General features: G+C 38.2%; 1 pseudogene across 1 annotated transcript; it reads right to left on the bottom strand.

The window, feature by feature from the left end:
- Nucleotides 1-537: 537 nt before the first annotated feature.
- Nucleotides 538-1331, bottom strand: LOC309961390 (large ribosomal subunit protein uL22-like; annotated as a pseudogene). The gene has a single exon. The product of its transcript is annotated as a large ribosomal subunit protein uL22-like (transcript).
- Nucleotides 1332-6397: the final 5066 nt, after the last annotated feature.

The raw sequence follows: 6397 nt of genomic DNA, 5'->3' as shown, positions 1-6397 counted from the left end.
AAAATAGAGTCCATAAAAGTACCTTCTCTCAAAAAGCTGTTATGTAGATTAAAAGAATTCATATTTGTAAACCACCTAGAAGAGTGCCTTCACACTGCTATAGAAATGCTTCTGAAATAAGTAAAGCTTCATCAAATCTCAAATTAGAAATTCCCTTCTGACTTTATTATGTGTAGTCATGTTCCTGGATCAGGTGTCTATCTGATAATCAAAGTCCCAACTCTGGCATACAGATGTGCAGAAAATAAGATAAGCCATACTTCTTTTGGAAACGTGTTTTGCTGGGATTATCTCTACCTGAATGAGCCCTGTGTTATAACACCCACTTCGAGGGTATCAGGATGACAGACAGGATGCAATTTAAGAATCTGAGGGCATCATTTGTCTATTACTCTCATATCAGGAAATAGGATGTAAATAAACTTCCTTGGATGTCAAGAATACCAAACAGCGCATGAGATTCAACCATTCATCCTCAAAACTCTGCCCAGTGTTTGTATTTGTTTGGCTGGTTGGTTGGTTTGCTAGTTTGTTTGTTTGGTTTTTATGTTTATTATTCAGCTTTTTTACAGTCTGGAGAAGAGACATGAAATTGCAGAAGCCTATGCTTCTCGGATTTTCTGGGGTTGGCAACGCTCAGGGCAGAGACAGCTCTTTCAATTATGGGTCTCGGTCAGTGTCGGACACAAGGAAAAATGAATGGCCACACAGTCCTAAGGGGCCAGTATTTCTTTTTTTTAGTTTTATTTGCATTTATTTTTTTGTGGCATTTATTCCCAGGCCATACGTTTTTTGTTTCTTCGGTTTCTTCTGGGTTATCCTTTTCTTCTGTGCAACCCCCTTTTCTGGTTTAGGAACAATCTGTTCTTTTTCGGTACGGATCATCTCACTGTGGCAGGGAGAGCTCGTGTATGGGTTGATCTGACCACGAGCTCTGTAAGTGCTGTGCTGCATCTTGGGGATTCTGTTCACCTCGGTACGCTCCGCTCAATGACCAGAGAATCTACATCTAAGCCCTTAAGTTCAGCATTACTCTCTGCATCTCTGAGCATGTGCAGTAAAAATTCAGGAATTTTTTTGGGTCACCGACCCTGCATCCAGCCCCACTGTTTGGCCTGGGCACACCTACCAACTCGACCACTGTGACAAAGGAATGGCACACACTGCTTCTGTAAAGTGACATCCTTCAGACACTTGGTAGCTTTTCTGCTCTGCATACCCTTAATGGCCTGGGCAGTTTCACGAGTGTTCTTAAAGTGAACATGAAGATTTGAACCTCTTGACTTGCATGATTTTGTGGGGTTTTCTGGGTCAAGTGAATAGCAAACCATTTTTAGAGGTCACCTCAGGCCACTTACCAGAAAAGCAGGGGCTAGTATTTCTATATCACATAGAAGCTGAAGCCCAAATTCACCGTATCTGCAGCATGGACTCAAAGTAGCTACCCAGTGACACTCTGTCCCCAAAGTGCTCTGGCTAACTGGTTACAAGCTCTATCTTTGACGGGCCAGTGACTCTCTCAGCTGGTTTAGTGGCAAAACACTGTTGACCCTCAGCCAGTTTCTACATGGCATCATCATGGTAAAAGGATGACTCTAAGCAGCTCCTCTGGCCATACCTGCGCAGAGCGGGAAAAAAGGAACGTATGCCAGCACCGTGCATCCTGAGTGGCATAAACAGCTGACACCCTCCCACTTGGGATTTTAAGTTTTTATCCTTTTTAATGTGTGCAAGTGTCATAAGACTTTGACACCTCTCCCAGGATTTCTCGGGATCTTTCCCGAAGAGCATTTGGCCTAGAGCCCTGTTGCTACAGACTGTACCTCCTCTCTCTTCCTCTGCTGTTCTCTTTACAGCTAGACTTGCAAAGTAGATTTGTGTTAAAACACTTAAAAATGAAGATCATATATATATTTTTTTTTTTTTTCTTTTTTTGCGGTACGCGGGTCTCTCACTGTTGTGGCCTCTCCCGTTGCGGAGCACAGGCTCCGGACGCGCAGGCTCAGCGGCCACGGCTCACGGGCCCAGCCGCTCTGCGGCATGTGGGATCCTCCCAGACTGGGGCACGAACCCGTGTTCCCTGCGTCGGCAGGCGGACTCTCAACCACTGCGCCACCAGGGAAGCCCGGAGATCATATTAATACAGCTCAAAATTTAACCCATCCCATTAAATATTATTTTCTAGACCCAAAATTTCCCTTTTAGATCATTATCCATTGTCTCTTTTCTTGCCTGTGGTAATTACTGGGCTCCTGCACCACTGGAAGTACAGCAGAAACATGCAACACAATCTTTTTTCTATTATGCTCCTAACCCTGTTTCTAAGTTCCAAGCAAACTCTCATCATCCTAAATTTACACACTCCTCTTCTTCCTTAGAGAATGGTATGCATTTCTATTACTAAAATAATATAGTGGAAAAATATTTGCAATAGAACTTGTTTTTTCCTCTTATTTTTAATTTTTATACAATTTTTAAAGGTTTCACTCCATTTACAGTCATTACAAAATATTGACCGTATTCCCCATGTTGTACAATACATCCTTGTAGCCTATCTTACCCCCAATAGTTTAAACTTCCCATTCCTCCACTCCTATTTTGCCCACCCCGTTCTCCCCAAGGGTAACCACTAGTTTGTTCTCTATATCTGTGAGTCTGCTTCTTTTTTGCTATATTCACTAGTTTGTTGTATTTTTTAGATTCCACATATAAGTGATATCATACAGTAGTTGTCTTTTCTGTTTGACTTATTTCACTTAGCATAATACCCTCCAAATTCATCCATTTTGCTGCAAATGGCAAAATTTCATTCTTTTTAAAGGATGAATAGTATTCCGTTGTGTGTGTGTGATATATATCACATCCTCTTTATCCTTTCATCTGTTGATGGACACTTAGGCTGCTTCCACATTTTAACAATTTGTAAATAATGCTGCTATGAACATTGGGGTGCATATAGATTGTTGAATTAGTGTTTTTATTTTTTTGGACATATATACACAGGAGTAGAATTGCTGGGTCATATGGTAGTTTTATTTTATTTTATTTTTTTTGACACCTTTATTGGAGTATAATTGCTTTACATGGTTGTGTTAGTTTCTGCTGTATAACAAAGTGAAGTAGCTATATGTATACATATATCCCCATATCCCCTCCCACTTGCATCTCCCTCCCACCCTCCCTATCCCATCACTCTAAGTGGTCACAAAGCACTGAGATGACCTCTCTGTGATATATGGCTTCTTCCCAGTAACTATCTATTTTACATTTGGTAGTGTATATATGTCAATGCCACTCTCTCACTTCTTCCCAGCTTCCCCTTCCCCATGTCCTCAAGTCCATTCTCTAAGTCTGCATCTTTATTCCTGTCCTGCCCCTAGGTTCTTCAGAACTTTTTTTTTTTTATTCCGTATATATGTGTTAGCATATGGTATTTTTTTTTTCTCTTTCTGACTTCACTCTGTATGACAGACTCTAGGTCCATCCACCTCACTACAAATAACTCAATTTCATTTCCTTTTATGGCTGAGTAATATTCCATTGTATATATGTGCCACATCTTCTTTATCCATTCATCTGTAGATGGACACTTAAGTTGCTTCCATATCCCAGCTATTGTAAATAGTGCTTCAATGAACATTGTGGTACATGACTCTTTTTTAATTATAGTTTTCTCAGGGTATATGCCCAGCAGTGGGATTGTGGGGTCATATGGTAGTTCTATTTTTAGCTTTTTAAGGAACATCCATACTGTTCTCCATAGTGGCTGTATCAAGTTACATTCCCACCAACAGTGCAAGAGGGTTCCCTTTTCTCCACACCCTCTCCAGCATTTGTTTGTAGATTTTTTGATGATGGCCATTCTGAGCAGTGTGAGGTGATACTTCATTGCAGTTTTGACTTGCATTTCTCTAATAATTAGTGATGTTGAGCATCCTTTCATGTGTTTGTTGGCAACCTGTATATCTTCTTTGGAGAAATGTCTATTTAGGTCTTCTGCCCACTTTTGGATTGGGTTGTTTGTTTTTTGATATTGAGCTGCATGAGCTGCTTGTAAAGTTTGGAGATTAATCCTTTGTCAGTTGCTTCTTTTGCAAATATTTTCTCCCATTCTGAGGGTTGTCTTTTAGTCTGGTTTATGGTTTCCTTTGCTGTGCAAAAGCTTTTAAGTTCCATTAGGTCCCATTTGTTTATTTTTGTTTTTATTTCCATTTCTCTAGGAGTTGGGTCAAAAAAGATCCTGCTGTGAGTTTTGTCAAAGAGTGTCCTTCTATGTTTTCCTGTAAGAGTTTTTATAGTTTCCAGTCTTACATTTAGGTCGCTAATCCATTTTGAGTTTGTTTTTGTGTATGGTGTTAGGGAGTGTTCTAATTTCATTCTTTTACATGTACCTGTCCAGTTTTCCCAGCACCACTTATTGAAGAGGCTGTCTTTTCTTCACTGTATATTCTTGCCTCCTTTATCAAAGATAAAGTGACCATATGTGCATGGGTTTATCTCTGGGCTTTCTATCCTGTTCCATTGATCTACATTTCTGTTTTTGTGCCAGTACCATACTGTCTTGATTACTATAGCTTTGTAGTATAGTCTGAAGTCAGGGCATCTGATTCCTCCAGCTCCATTTTTCTTTCTCAATATTGTGTTGGCTATTCGGGGTCTTTTGTGTTTCCATACAAATTGTGAAATTTTTTGTTATAGTTTTGTGAAAATTGTCATTGGTAGTTTGATAGGAATTGCATTGAATCTCTAGATTGCTTTGGGTAGTATAGTCATTTTCACAATATTGATTCCTCCAATCCAAGAACATGGTATATTTCTCCATCTGTTTGTATCATCTTTAATTTCTTTCATCAGTGTCATAGTTTTCTGCATACAGGTCTTTTGTCTCCTTAGGTAGGTCTATTCCTAGGTATTTTATTCTTTTTGTTGCAGTGGTAAATGGGAGTGTATCCTTTATTTCTCTTTCACATATTTCATCATTAGTGTATAGGAATGCATGAGATTTCTGTGCATTAATTTTGTGTCCTGCTACTTTACCAAATTCATTGATTAGCCCTAGTAGTTTTCTGGTAGCATCTTTAGGATTCTCCATGTATAGTGTCATGTCATCTGCAAACAGTGACAATTTTACCTCTTCTTTTCTGATTCAGATTCATTTTACTTCTTTTTCTTCTCTGATTGCTGTGGCTAAAACTTCCAAAACTATGTTAAATAATTGTGGTGAGAGTGGACAACCTTGTCTTGTTCCTGATCTTAGTGGAAATGGTTTCTGTTTTTCACCATTGAGAACGATGTTGGCTGTGGGTTTGTCATATTTATCATTATTATGCTGAGGTAAGTTCCCTCTATGCCTACTTCTGAAGAGTTTTTATCATAAATTGGTGTTGAATTCTGTCGAAAGCTTTTTCTGCATCTATTGAGACTATCATATGTTTTTTATCCTTCAATTTGTTAATATGGTGTATCACATTGGTTGATTTGCATATACTGAAGAATCCTTGAATTCCTGGGGTAAACCCCACTTGATCATGGTGTATGATCCTTTTAATGTGCTGCTGGATTCTATTTGCTTCTATTTTTTTGAGGATTTTCACAACTATGTTCATTAGTGATATTGGCCTATAGTTTTCTTTTTGTGACATCTTTGTCTGGTTTTGGCATCAGGATGATGGTGGCCTCATAGAATGAGTTTGGGAGTGTTCCTCCCTCTGCTATATTTTGGAAGAGTTTGAGAAGGATAGGTGTTAGCTCTTCTCTAAATGTTTGATACAATTTGCCTCCGAAGCCATCTGGTCCTTTGTTTTTGTTTGTTGTAAGATTTTTAATCACAATTTCAATTTCAGTGCTTGTGATTTGTCTGTTTATATTTTCTGTTTCTTCCTGGTTCAGTCTTGGGAGGTTGTGCTTTTCTAAGAATTAGTCCATTTCTTCCTGGTTGTCCATTTTATTGGCATATAGTGGCTTGTAGTAACCTTTCATGATCCTTTGTATTTCTGCAGTGTCAGTTTTTACTTCTACTTTTTTATTTATAATTCTGTTGATTTGAATCTTCTCCATTTTTTTCTTGATGAGTCTGGCTAATGGTTTATCAATTTTGTTTATCTTCTCAAAGAACCAGCTTTTAGTTTTATTTATTTATTTAGTTTTATTCATTTATTTTATTTATTTATTTATTTTAGTTTTATTTATTTATTTAGTTTTATTCATCTTTGCTATCATTTTCTTCATTTCTTTTTCATTTATTTCTGATCTGATCTTTATGACTTCTTTCCTTCTGTTAACTTTGTGGTTTTTTTGTTCTTTCTCTAATTGCTTTAGGTGTAAGGTTAGGTTGTTTACGTGAGACTTTTCTTGTTTCTTGAGGTAGGATTGTATTGCTATAAACTTCCCTTTTAGA

Source organism: Leucopleurus acutus (genome assembly GCF_964270905.1).
Source record: "Leucopleurus acutus genome assembly, chromosome: 4".
NCBI classification, from domain to species: Eukaryota; Metazoa; Chordata; class Mammalia; order Artiodactyla; family Delphinidae; genus Leucopleurus; species Leucopleurus acutus.
Note: the sequence above shows the minus strand (reverse complement) of the source record. Positions and strands in the feature narration are given on the sequence as shown.